This window comes from Tenrec ecaudatus, chromosome 6 (assembly GCF_050624435.1).
Source record: "Tenrec ecaudatus isolate mTenEca1 chromosome 6, mTenEca1.hap1, whole genome shotgun sequence".
In the NCBI taxonomy this organism is placed as follows: Eukaryota; Metazoa; Chordata; class Mammalia; order Afrosoricida; family Tenrecidae; genus Tenrec; species Tenrec ecaudatus.
In genome coordinates this window covers 42,902,762-42,917,823 of record NC_134535.1, presented here as the reverse complement: position 1 = coordinate 42,917,823, position 15,062 = coordinate 42,902,762, and the positions used below count along the sequence as shown (strand labels likewise).

At 36.0% G+C, this 15,062-nt stretch overlaps 1 non-coding gene across 1 annotated transcript; it reads right to left on the bottom strand.

The window, feature by feature from the left end:
• Positions 1–6,561: 6,561 nt before the first annotated feature.
• Positions 6,562–6,725, bottom strand: LOC142452123 (U1 spliceosomal RNA). Its single transcript, XR_012785170.1, has one exon. It is a non-coding gene; the product is annotated as a U1 spliceosomal RNA (small nuclear RNA).
• Positions 6,726–15,062: the final 8,337 nt, after the last annotated feature.

The window sequence follows — 15,062 nt, the reverse complement described above, 5'->3', positions numbered from 1 at the left end:
GCAAATTATAGTCTTACTCTTGAAGTTACCTAATAGAATAGAGAGGGCAGGGACACCGTTATGTCTTTATTTATATTCACATGATTCATACTCAAAAAAGGAAAATCTTTTAAAAAGTTAATATATCAATATAGAAGATAAGACTAGAAAAATCACGTGAGGCCTTGAATTATAGTCACCAGGGATTATATTTTTAAAGCATGTTCATTTAAGAATCCTTATGGAATCTAAAGTTTGAATAAATAAGGTAAACTCTTTAATTTTAGGTTTAAATTGAACTATTCTTTCTGTTTTTGTAATTATATATATGCATGTATACAGCAATTTATCTATCCTATCTATCTATCTATCATCTACCTATCTATCATCTCTTTCTCTAACTTATCTATCACCATCTATTTATTCCCATGTCTTCTCAGAATCTTTTGTAATTTCAAACTCTGGACATTAGATTTGATTAGAGGAAGAAAAAATTATATGTTGCTTTAGCCTGAATTTATTTTATGACCCTGGGAAATGGAGGCAACTTTATCACCGAGTCCATGTTTTTAAACCTGACGCTCATTCTAGAATAACACTTTCTGTTTATTGCAGTTCTTCAGTGAAACCTTTGCCCTCCCACTCACTTTAACCATTTCTCATGGTTTTCTGCATTTTTCTATTTTCTGCTTGTTGGTTTCAAGATAGAGATTTATCGTTTTCTTCTAGGTTGGCTCTCCTTAAAGTTAACTGAAACAATTTCAACTTTGTTATTTCATGAAACCATTTTTTAAAGAAAGTGTTGGTATTGCCATTTTTCAACTGTTATGATTCGTATGCTTATCCCACTACTGTGAGTTGCAGTAAGCAGATTGTGATCGGGGACAATATCTCACTCCTCTGCGAAAATGGTAAACGTAATATCCTGTTCTACTTATCTTACAATTTTATTGGGAATAACAGTGCAAAATTACTTTCTAACCTGCAATTCAGTATTAAAGAAAATTGTTGCATTCGCTGCATTGATTAGGGTCAGATGCTAGTGAGAGATAACTTGTTTCAGCTCTTGTATTTTCTCTAATTGCTACAGGATATCAAAAGCCAGTCACAAACTGTCTTGCAAACAGCTACCATTCAGAAGAGAAGGAAGACAATGCTAAGTTGAAATCTCAATTCAGCTTCAAAATGCTATTATCTTCATTGACAGAACAGCAATATTTACCACAGAGAACTGTGATATAAATGAAGTGAGATCAAACATAAGGAAAAATATAGAGAAAATGATAAACATATGATTAGATCAGTCCTTTATTCCTTCCTGTTCATTGTTTTCTTTTGTCTCCAAAATCATAGATGATGATGATGCGTTTGAAAGTAGCCTGTCCTTCACCGGTAGCATTCCTGCACGCACCCCCTCAGTGCCCAGGAGCTCATGCTGACTCACAGGGATTTACATGGAGGACAGGGTAGCACTGCCGCTGGGGGCTTCCAAGAGTGAACTCTTTAAGGGAGTAGGAAATACCATCTCTCTCCCACCCAGCTGCTGGTGGTTTCGAACTGCTAAGTTTATGGATCACAGCCAGTGTGCAACCACTATGCCATCTGAAAATACATTTCAGAGTGAGTAACGGCCACACTCTTCTGACCTGTCCTGAATGAAAAAGAAAGACAAACTCACTGATATGGCCTTCATTTGGAGGTTCTACAAATGAACCCATGGTTTACACTCTTTCAAACAGACTCGTTTTTAAAAATTATATTTTTATTTGAAGATCATACACTTACAGAATTGCTTCCTACTGCTGGTTGAGTGACACAGAACCTCTTAGTATTTTTTTGTATAATTGATTCCATGGCAAAGAATTTGGATTTTTTAGATTGTGGCATTTCAAAGTTTCGAAGTCCACACTAGAAGAAATTGCTTTATTCCTACATCTTTCTGGAATGTGTGCATTTTTGAAGGCAACAATATATTTACTCTATTTAAATAACAAACCCACAGTTGTTCTATAGCTGGCTGGCTAGCCATTGGAAAACAATAAATCTCCCTGCGTTGCCAGAGCAGGCCTCCATCACACACTGGTGCACGGCAGGGAGGTGGTTGCTGCCTGGCGTTAGTGTTCCAGTGCTTTCTAGTCAGCTGACATGTGGGCCCTGCAGCGTCGGACTTCCTCATTTTGTGATAATTCTGGAGACTGTCAGGTGGACGGGCGTTGTTTACAACTTCAAAACACTGGGCATGTTGCTTGCTTTAAAAAGAGTGGATTGAATGCTAACATAAATGTTCTGCATGCAGAACAAATACCTACAACGAACGTCTGAGACATATTTTGTTGGGGTGGGCGTTGGTTGCTGTTTTCATTTCAGAGAGTGAAAAACAGTCTGGGGATAGTACTAAAGAATAATGGAATGATGTGTTTTAAATTGTAGTGAAGAATACAGATTATATTAGTATGTTTTAATTTCACTCCCTAATCTACAATCTCTCTCCATAACGCAAGTCTCCCCACCTTCTCTTTTTCTCATTACAGTACTTAGGAATTATTAATTTAGCAGAAATTGTACAAAATTCATCTTAACAAAATTTTATTTCAGTTACAAGAACAATCCAAGAACACATACCAAACATTTCTTATTCATTTTTTTAGTCTCAGCTTGCTCAAATCGAAGTATTCCACATACCAATACACAGGGAGATTTCCACACACCCTTCATTAACTGGCGAAATGATTGCAGATGTTGGTAAACACTAAAGCACTTGAAGCCCAAGGAGTTCTTTGAGATCCTCAAGTTATTCTGTGCTGATGAAGCTCATGGAAGAAGAATTGGTTACGCTTTGTCAAAATTATTCTTCATCATCAAAGCTGATAGTATCTTCACTTTTATACAGTCATTTTTATATACTTGAAGGAGACGTGTGGCCAGGTCCCGCATAGTAGAATGTGCTTATTGTCAACTTAGAAACTCTTAAAAATGTAACATAGAGTACTCCAAAGTCATTTGTCAGAAGAGCCCTTTTAGAGTTACTCAGTCACATGCCCTTGAACTTAATATGCTCCAGCCGGTGTGTATCAACAAGAATGTGGAGGGCTGGGCGGCAGTGTCGTTTCTCAACACAAAACCAGGTTCAAATGTATTTCAGCATATACTGTGTTATAAATACGCCATCGTTGCTTTCGTTTAGAGACAGCAAAACAGAGCCAGGTCTGAATTTATAAATTACTTGGACCATTTTAATTCAAATTGTTCAAATTATTATGCTACTTTAAATGGTAAACTAATGGTACAAATCCTCTGACCACTTGATAAATCCAATAAAGTAAAATTATATAATTATCTAGTAATAAAATATTAATAATAATTGAACATTCACTATTCTCTTTCTAATCTTAAACATCCAACATTAGATATATATTATTTAAAATATTTTATTAATCAAGGAGGCAGTGGTGGTTCTGCTGTAAATTTCTTGCCGAAGAACTGGATGCAACATGACATTTAAGAACATAGTAAAAGCTTGGATGAGAGTTCAAACATTCACTTATTAAGGAATTTATATATACACATATATATTCATTGACATCTGAACCATCAAACTTCCATCAATTTCAACCACCAGAATTCTGGACTTTTAGCTACTCGGCCAAAAAATAATGTCACAATAGTAACTCACTCTGTTTCATTGTGCATATTACAGGAAAAAAAATGATCCCAAGTAAGATACCTGCATTTATTCTCCTGAAGAATTATTCTAAATAATGGAGGGGGAAATGCTACCTTCAAGACATACACTCCAAGAACTAGAGAAACAAACCTACAGAGTAAGAAGCACTAAATATCCTTTGTAGTAGAAAGAAGGTCTGAAGTAAAATTCCTTCAGTGATAGTCTACCTCCCTAGCCACGGTCCTTTCTGTCTCGTCAGTAAACTGAAACTTAACCACCTACATGGAATCCTGGGGTTCTCAATGTGTCTACTGCTTTTGCACTGGTGCAGATCTCTGTGATCTCCTGCCTGAGTAGTGATTCAATAATAGTCTATTCTTTCCTCCCGACGATGACAGCGATCTAGCATGTGCCTTGCTTCTTGTCTTATCTTTCACAACTGAGAATGGGATTAGGAACTCTGCCTTCCATGTGTTTTTCATCACCGAAGCAGTGCGTTGCAAGTCGTCAGCACAGTGCCAGCATCCTCAGGAACCTGACCCGGTCTCTATTTCACCCCAGTGCTCACTGCTTCTCAGGGTTCCTGTCTGTACACACACACACACACACACACACACACACACACACGCGCGCGCGCCTCCCCCCCCCCCCGTTCTTTCTTCTGCCATGCTTTTTAGTCACTTCTTTTAAAGCCATTGTTTGGAATATACATTTTCTTCTCCGTATTCTGATAAAAATATTGCCCTCTTTCAATTCTGACTGAATATGATTGTATCTGATGATTTGTCTTCATTTTGCTGAAAGAGTTAATATACTGCATTTGGGCTCTCGTGTCATTGTACTCACAATATCTACTATAGTTTACTACACTTGTAAACATGCTTTTAATTTATTAGACTTAGGCATTAAAAATTAGAAAATATTTTAAAGCTTTGTTTTCCCATTTTTGAGGGCTGATGAGTCAATCTACTTTTGCCAATGGATGGAGTAAATGAGTGAATGAATTGGAGTAAAATAGAAGATAGAATATATAAATATATTAAATTTGGAATAAAAATTTTCTAATATTTTTTGTAATATTATCCATACATCTCTGCCATCAACTAAGTTTTAGGTAGAGTTAAAATAAAACATTGTTAATTTTATTCACCTTGCAACATTTCTTTAGAGAAATTAACTTTACATTGTCATATTTTTATTTCTGTTCAATTCACTGAAAACCAGATTATTTTTTGTCAGTGACCAACTAATTAAATCAACATGGGTATGTGCTTAGCTGCTTGTCACATAAGTAACTATTATATTTAATAATTTGGAGTTTTTGTTTATTTAGGATATTTTCCTTTTTGATTTTCCAAGGTGCATTACCTAAAAGATAGTATTTATGAGAGTAAATACAGTGTCCCTTTGGCAATGACAGCGTGTCTTAAAAGAATTCAATGAATAATATGTAGGCTTAAAATAATCAGTCAACTTATTAAAGTTTATTTATTATTCATTGGGGAAGTGGCTTTAATAGCTAATCTAGGAACAACTTTTACCAATCACGATTATTTTGGATGTTTTCAAACAGTGTTTGGAGACCATTACAGGACCCCTGGCAACAGAGGCAGCAGTTCAAGTTGACCAGACACTGCCTGGGTGCAGGCGAGTCTTCTCTCGTACAGAAGGACAGTCTCTGACCCGTGGGGCAATGCTCCCTGTCCTTTGGTGTCATCATGAGTCAGAATGCACTCTGTGACAGTGAGCTGAAAAATGTGTTTGTTTGGTTAGTTTATCTCAGAAGCATAGACTGGTATCTAAGGTCAGAGTTTATCATTGACTTGTTAATTGCTCATGATTATTATACAAGTCCAGACTGTTGCATGACTTTGTGTGTGGAACAAATGCAGTGTTATATTTTGGCATGTGTGTAGAAAATATTCTTGTAACATGACTAGCACATGCTCAGCAATTCCTAACCCAGGAGCTAGTGGATCAGATAATGCAAACCACATCACAGGTATTCCAAAAAGAAAAACGATTACACACACATGCACACTACATTTGCTTATAAGTTCAGGACACCTATTGATCTGCTACAGCCTGTGCTTACGTTAACTTTGGGTCATAAATACCAATTTAAAGACCTTTGATTTTTTTCTCAGCAACACTTGCCGGTTGACGAAACATGAAATTATTGACATATTTCGTGCACACAGCTGTCAATGGAATAATTTCCATCTAAAAGCTTCCAAATGATGTTACCAGGGGACAAGATTGTTTAATGGCACAGATGTTATCAATTCAGTTGATGATCACTGAGGTGTTAGATGAAAACTTACTTTAGTAAGTAATCTGGTGTAACAAGTGAAAATACGTGATAAATCATAGAAAAAGTGAAGGCAACAGAATAATTAAATAAAAGTAAATGGCAAGATGGTGAAGGAATCAGTTTGAAATACACAACAAATACAGTCAAGGTAATGAAAGTTACTGGAGACAAGAACAAATAGTGACTGTATAACATTTGTAACAATAGTGCCAAGGCGTAGGAATATTTTGTTTAGTTCTCACATCCTAATTGGAATTATTGTTCCAATAAACCATTCCTGAGGAGACTAGAGAAAAAAAAGTTTAAAAATTCAGTTTGAAAATGTTATAAAATCTATCAAAATATTTGTCAATTATGCTAAAATTTATGAAAAATACAAAATTTGAATGATTAAAGGGTAACCTTTAAAAAGAGGCTAGAAATGGATACAAAATGGTAGCACTGAACTCATATTGTACCTCAACAAAGTATTTATTTTGTAAAATGGAAGACCAATGCTTACTATATTTTATCTATGGTAACATAAATAATGAATGGTAGTATTGGGCATAGAATCATATAATGCTTGTTCAAGTCAAAATTGGAAAATTCTTTTTAAATTTCTTAGGGGAGAGCGCGAACGCAGTCCCCAACTACCACAAATTATGCAGTCGAGTTTCCCACATTTGGGGAAATCGCAGGGGTCAGCACATCCGGAGTGCAATGTATAAGCCTCGCCCTGGGAAAACCACCTTCGTGATCATGGTATCTCCCCTGCCAGGTAAGTATTCAAAATTGGAAATTTTTATAACAACATGAACTAATACTATTCTATTTTCAGACTGTAAGCAATAAACCTAGCATGAGGCAGTGACTTTAAATAAACTATGCTTTTAAACATCGAAGTCCAGGTGAAAAATATTATCTAAATGAGTGAACATCTATCATATTTACTGAATGAAACAAAAAGAACCAAAAAATGACTATTTAGAGAAAAAAATACACTTATATAATGTTTGCCAGAAAAACGGAGCCTCTCTTTAACAAGTCAGGTAATGACTTCTGCCGTCAGCGTGGCTTGGTTTTACGCAGCCACCGACTTATTGTTTTGTTCTTCCCTCTGTCAGTTGTACGGTAAAGGATAATCTATCATCAGTGACATTTATATTTTTGCCTGCAGAATCTGCAATATGGATAAGTAGAGGAATGGCCACTAGGGTAATGTGATCTATTAAGAGTCTTTCATCCTAAAATAGAGATCCCATCTGTGAATTTGTGTTTGAAATTCCTCCCATTACACTAAAATTGTCAGATAAGAGTGCACCTCTTGGAAGCCCTAGAGAAAGCAAACTATAGCAGCTAGTCTCAGACTGTTAAGAGGAGCTGTTTCTTAGTCCCTTGTGATATTGTGGACCTGTCCTGGCATGCAGAAGAAAATGACGGGGGATGTGCAGTCACCCAAGCCTTCGGGTGCAAAATCAAAGAATGATATGGGCAAGAAATTGATTGACTCAAGGGTATCAAAAAGATGGCAGGGATACATAGTGTTTGTACAAAAATAGAAATGGTTCAACAATTTGAGGAGGTTTGATTTTAAAAAAGGGATAGTACTTAATGGATTATCTTAAAATAAGCAATCATATGAGGTGTCAACTAATTCATATGGAAGACGCATATCAGCCTCTGTGATCCAAGGATTAAAACTAAAATCCAAATCAAGAGGATGAAATGGTATCAAAGCTTAAATTCTGAACACCCTTTTTCCAAAAGGCTGAGGATGGCAATTGAAACCCCAATCCTTTGGCAGGGTCCTCACGTGGATGGAGTAAGCCTCAGTGAACCCCTGCTGAACACAGGCCAAGGATGTGGTAGCTTCGCTGACAGAGGTCACGGCCAAGTCTAGTATGACAGATGCAGATGGGCTAGAACATGACAACTCATCATTTTATCATCGTTTGTCCCATCTTAAATTTGTTCCAGTTTTTAAAATATTTTCTGTTTCCTTTTAAAATGTTTTATTTTGTCATTGTTGGTTTAAAAACATCTTTTGTGTGTTTTCTGCATATGAAATTAAAAACAACAAAAACCAACTGACTACCATCAAATAAATTACTATTTAGAGTGACCTCATAGGATAGGGCAGAATTGCCGCTGTGAGTTTCCGAGACTAACTTCTTACTGGAGTAGATAGCCTTGTCTTTCTTCCTCAGAGCAGCTGGTGGTTTTGAACCATTGAGCTTGTGGTTACCAGCCCAATGCGTAATTACTACATCAAGAAGGGAGGCTTCAGGGGATAGGGAGTTAGCAACAGTAACAACAAAAAAGCATTGTTAAATTCCTCTTAATGTGATTGAATTTTTGAATTTTATGATATGAGAATTATGTATCAATAAAAATGATGGTAATGAAAGAAGACATTTAAGCTACACTGAATTCAATATAAAAATATGCTAAATGAACAATAAGTGAAGTTGTCTAGGATTCTATTTTATTTGGAATCACTATCAAAGTCTGGAAATCAAAAAATAAAAATATGTACAGGGTCAACTAGTGGTGCAGTGGGTTATTTTTTGGGCTGCTAACTCCAAGGTCAGTAGTTTGAAGCCATCAGCCACTCAGCAAGAGCAAGGCCAGCCTGTCTACACCCTCAACCCCTTGGAAATCTGCAGGGTCAGTGTCTACCCAGTGCTATAGGGTTACTATAAGTCAGAATTGCTTCTATGGCCATGAGTGAGTAGAAAGTTTGATAAGTAGTTTAAACTATTGAATAAAAAATTGATGTTCAGAAAGGTAAGCCTCTATGTTATTAACAATAAAAATGTTCTAAAAATGGTAAAATGTGCACCTGACTCAAGGCAAGATGTTTTTAATTACCGCAAAAGCATTCCCTAGTTGAACAGTGCTTTAAAAAAATCATAGTGGCAAAGAATATTGAACTGGGAAAGAACAGATCAAGGAAGCAAGATCCATCGCCAGCACATTACTTAGAAGCAGAGAGAGTGAAACTTTGTGTCACATCCTCTGGACAAGATGACTACATGCAGAGAGACATCATAATTGATAAAATAAAAGAGTTGCAAAAAAGAATAAGCCTTCAAAGAAATTTATTGGCACAGTGGGTGTGGTAGATATATACTCATTTGCCAGTTTGAGGATTAAGAGTGTAGGGGTGGAGTCTAGCCTGTCAATCAGATCATAGCCAATGAGGCCGCTGTGTGGGCATGGCCTTCTCCTGAGAATTCTGGGAAATCCAGTACTTCCTCCTCGGAGGCTAGACACCCCCTCTCTGACACTCCCTGGGAGACATTGCAGTTGACAAGATACATGGAACTACCCTAGTGCCCTGAGCTGGAGAAGCCACATGGATGCAATCAGATCTCTGAAGCTGGAGAAGCCACACAGAGAGACCCCTGCCAGTGCCGAGATGTTTATAAAGCCACTGCACTGCACCCAAAGCCTTTCTACACACTGGCTTGCAATCACCTGCATTTGGTTTCATTGTGTGTGTTTCATGAGTCCGAAGAGGACTTTATAGATTGGTATGGGACATATGGACTAATATCAGACCCATGGCCTTGGACTGGACTGGGTTGGGATGTTTTCTTAATGTACAATTGCCCTTGTATATAAACCTCTTCCTTCTATACATGTCTGTCCATGGATTTGTTTCTCTAGTCTGCCCAGACTAACACAGTGGGTGCTACAATGGACTCAAATATGGCACCAAGTATGAGGCTGGTGCAAGACTTTGTAATGTTTTATTCTGTTTTACATGGTGTCATCACACATTGGAATTGATCCATGGGCATCTAACAATAACAGCAAGAAGAAGATCTGTACAAAGTACTACAGTTGACTGGATTGCAGTTACTCTTATTTTTTTTTAAAGGAAATCTTTATATTGTTTGTTAAGGAGCATTATCAGCACTGCCAGGTAAGTCAAATTGCAAGGTCTGTGGGTGGAACCATAGCAGTTCTGTGGAATAAGGATTTACATCTTGAAAGATTTAAGCCCCAGAAGCCCCATAAATGGTGACTATGAGTCAGGGTTGACCATATGGCAGTGCATTTGGTGTGGTTTAATTCTGCAAAATGTGTTAGTAAATTATTCCATTCAACCCATTTCTTTCTACTATGTACCATTTTTAGCCTTACTCTGTGCATTATTTTACCTTTGTTATTAGAATGCACTATTATTTTTTAATTTTTCAAATTTGCCAACTGGGTGACAGGAGCATGAGACTCTGAAGAGAAATAGCAATGATTTACATATCTATTATTCATATTAATTAGGAATAAAACATTGAACAAATTTGATAAATTCTCTATAATTCCAATCTTAGAATCTATCAAGTGAGGGTATCAACTATAAATCCTTAGATTTGAACAGGTAACTACAATCAAGTTTCAATTAGGAAAATGTTATTCATTTCATATGATTCAAAGAAAAGTTTAAAGATGAGAATCAAATATCAAAGATTATCAAAGTATACTCAAACTCACTCACTGCCATCAAATCAATTTCCATTTCTGCTATGACCCTAGAGGACAGAGCAGAACTGCTATTGTGGATCTCAAAGATTCTAACTCTTTACTAGAGTAAAAAGCCTCATCTTTCTTGCAAGGATCTGATTCTGTTTCAGCTATCTGAAATTTGAAAATTTGACAAATACACCTTAAAATACCAATTCCTGGAAAATAGAGGGGGGGAGGATAAATTGGGATTTGGATAGTATGGGCTACAACTTAATGAGGAAAGATATTGTTGAAATTAAAGGACTTATGACAATAAAGCCCAGGAGAAAAAAATGAGTAAAGCTGAACTTAATGGTCATTTTTCCTTTCCGTCTCGAATACATTTACTTAACTTTATAGAACAAGGAAGATCATTCAACTGGCCAATAACAGTGAGTTGGCATCAGCTTTCCTTTCTGATTGAAAATCTCATAGATTTTATTTTCCTGTAATTTAAGTGATTTTAAAATGGCCCAGCATTATGTTTCGCTGATTAATAAGATATATTTACTTTTTTTCAAAGCACACAAACAAAAAGACCAGTTACAAAATTGTTTCCAAAATTCTTCCAGTAGAAACCCACAATGAGAAGGCATTCTAAAATAGGGTGGGGTTTATATTTTTCAGTCCGACATTAACAGAATTGAAATAACCCCCAAATGGTTGAAGTATAACACTGCATAATATACACCATCCCAATCGTCTTCTAATCTACGGCCTTTATAAGTGGAGTATATTGGATAGCTGTGGTGACATAAAGGGGAAGTGCAAGAGAGGAAGAGTCTCAAAAGCCGACTTAACACGGTGACTGCAAGGATGGGCCTGAGCAGAACAGCTGCTCCCGTGTGGCACGGGATGGGTCAGTATGGGTCAGGACTGACTCAATGGACCTCGCCACAACTGTGATATGGTAGCATCTGACTGCATATTCAAATAAGTTGAGACTGTTTTGCTTTTAATTTTGAATACACAGAATCTATAGAAACTTCAGGGTAATCAGGGTAGATTGATGTAGAATTGAGGAATGAATAACTATTGGCGTTAAAGAGCTCCGAGACTTAGAAATTACTGATTTAGATCAACATCAGTAAGTAATTGCACTAAAAGCTCACTACCGTTGACTTGATTCTGACTCTTAGTGATTCTAGAAGACAGGGTAGAACTGTCCAGATGGGTTTCCAAGTCTAGAAAGGGCAATAGAAAGCCTCATCTTTCTCCCACAAGAAAATAGTTTCTGACTGCTGATCTTGTGGTTAGTTAGCTTTCGAACTTGAAATCCATTACACTGTCAGGGCCTTCATATTTTGTATGAGTAATTAATGCACAAAAATGCTGGGCTTAAGGTTCTATTAACAAGATCTGAATTTCAATACATTTCCAGTGTGTGAATTTAAGAAAATGATTTAACTCCAAGCCTGGAGTTCCTCCTTGTTGAATTAGGAATAGCAGTAAGTAGTCACTGCTTCATAGAATTGTTTTAAGGATTTGCTTCAGTGTTTCTGAAAATAAACCAGGTGTTACTGGCATTAGTATTAACTGGAAAACATTAAAAAATAAAACAAACAAACAAAAGAGCAATTCCTGGACCTGCGTTAGATCTTCCAATGAAAATCTGTTTGCAGTGGTCTGGAATAGACTTTTTCAAACATCTGCTCAAGGATCCTTTGCTTAATTACTTATGATAGCAGTGACTTCCGTCGCTAGTAGAAGTAGCCATTCAGAGAATACCTCATGTATGCAAACTTTTCAATACATATAAGTACCAGTAGCAATGGCTATAGAGTCCACTCTGAAAACCAAATTGGAAATGTGCACCAGAGGGTTTTAGATGGATCATAGAACAGAAGTAGTTATCCAGAACTTCTTCAGGCAACCGCGGGAGGCCTTGAACTCCCGATGTTTAGTTGGCAGCCTAGCGCAATGACATTTTGTACCATTCAGGCTTTCAAATCCAGATCATAAACTGGCAAGTAGAACTTTCCAGGGAACTGGTCTTTTCTTACCTCCTCAAAATGCTCGTTTTAAAATTTAAATTCCGTTTAAAATTACTTGCCTCCCATCCTGGAGCTTCTCATTGCGGAATGAAGAGTAACCAAACCTAGTACCATCAAGTCCACTCTGACAGAGGAGAACTGCGCCCGCGATCTCCTAGACGGTAACTCTGTATGAGAACAGAGTCTGCTCTTTCTCCCATGAGTTGAACAGCGATGGATTTGAACTACTGGCCTTGTAACTACAAGCCCAACGTTTAATCCATTCCACCTTAAGGACTTCTTAAAATCCAGTATTAGATCAGACATGTCGTGTTCTGTGGCTAAACGACCAATTAGCAGATTTGGAACTGGTGTTACAAAAGACCATAATATTGTTCCTGCATTCGGCATTAATGCATGTGTTGTGTGGGTCTGAAGAGGAATTTATAGACTGGTATTGGACATATGGGCTAATATTGGATTTATGAACTTGATCTAGACTGGGCTGGGAAGTTTTCTTAATACAATTACTCTGACATAAACTCTCTTACACACATATGAGTGTTTCTGTTACTCTATTGAACCCAGATGAACACAACGAGAAACACATTTTCTCCGTTAAAATTAAACTAAAAACAAAACTTTAAAATCGCATTTATTTTTACAATTTATTTCACTGAACTCCAGCACAACTTGGAAGGATGCCCACCCCGTCTTAAACATTTTTTTTTTTGTATTTTAAGAAGTGCCATTAAATGTGAGTACAGTAAGAACACTTCAAGAATCAGGAAATTGAATTCTTTGAATTAGTACTCTGCCATCATCATCATATGAGGAGCTTTTAATTCTGACAAGACTTTCACAGAGTAAACAGACCATCATATGATGAATGAATTCAAAACAAAACTCCCAACAATTGTGAATTTCTTGTTACTCTGTTTTTAATGGAAAGAAACCCCTTCCTTGCAACCTACTATAATTGTGCCTCCTCTATATTCAGAAGAGGCTATTTATGTGCTGGGCACTGTTCTAGATGCTGAGGAGTCAGGAGTGAACAAATCCTCCGTGCTGCCTATAATTAAAGGGTATGTAAGTGGGAGGAATGGTGTCTTTGGGTCTGGACTTCTATCAAGTTGTCTTTTCTTTGGAACTAAGTAACTTCGTCTCACTCCCTAGCCTCCGTTTGAGTCTGTAACTATAAAGGGGCTGCAGTACTGAGGGCAAACCTCAGAGCCATTGTGAGGATGGCATAGGACCAGGCAGTCTTCCACTCTAGCGCTGCCATAAGTTGGACACTTCTCAATGGTACCTAATAACAATAAATATACATAATTAATATAGTGATTTTGTTACTCAGTTTAAAAAGTAAATATTAGCATATCCAGTCATATAATTAAATTCATTTTCTAGGGCAATCAAGGTCATTACATTGGAGCAAATTCAGTAATTCCTCCGGTGTTTTTTCCTTCTGTAATGACTAATACATAATGTTTCACCTTTTTATTTTTCCCTTAATACATCAATTGTCAGTTTACCTACAGAATGAATCAGCTGGTAAATTCTAAATCAATTAAATCCACTAAAAAAATAAGCTTTTTACAGAATTGACAAACAGCTTTTTGTATTGACTTGGAAATGTAACCTAAATTATTGGGTTAAGACAGTGAAAGTTATTAAACTATATAGACAAAATTTAAAAAAAAACTCTACTGTAAAACTTGTGAATTCTTTGATGTTATATCTGGACTATTGCTAAGTTTTTAATGGGTTGAAATCCCTTCCTTGCTAATACTATTAAATTATTTGCTATTGTATATAAAATATTAGCAAGCTCCTAACTATATTTGCTGTGCTTAAGTTATTCCAAATCCCTAAATACAGATATTCTTTCACTTTAAAATCATATCAGGCAACGGTGTTCAATTGAAAAGAAAGTCAATGTTTTTTTATTATACTTGAAAATGCATTGCCCCAAAATTAACTAGTTTTCTATAGTAGAGTTGGTTTTCTACTTTTTAAAAATGTGTTGTATAAATATAAAATTTTACCTTCTGTGAAACATCAAAGGTAAGTGCTTTAAAAAGAGAACCTTAATCACATAAATGATAAAAGCAGTGGTACAGGTATTTCTTTTGTTTTGAGAAATACCATACCTTGAAAAATCTTACACTGTAAGAGTAATATTCAAGTTTAATTGATATAATAGTTATTAAATTTACTCATATAATAAAAATTTCAAGGAATATTGAGCTTGATAATATAGTTTTATAACAATAAATAAACATTTATAATGATGTAAGAATAAAAGTTATTATTAAGAATAAATATGTTTACTATAATGAAATACCTGCTATCAAAATTATTTATCCAATATTACTATATTTTTGTAAAATAACTTACTCGATATATTTAGGTGAACCACCATGATAGTATTTATGGTAGCCACTTTTACTTGTGCACCAGAACATAATTTTCATTAAGTTCCTAGATTTTTGTGTAATATGCTGGTAAAACATACTAAATTAGCTATATTAAAACTAGTTTGCTTAGTCGGGACATCTAATATAAAAAGTATACATAATATGAAATTTGCTATTACTTTTAAAAGATGATCAGTTTAATTTGCTTTTATTGGAAG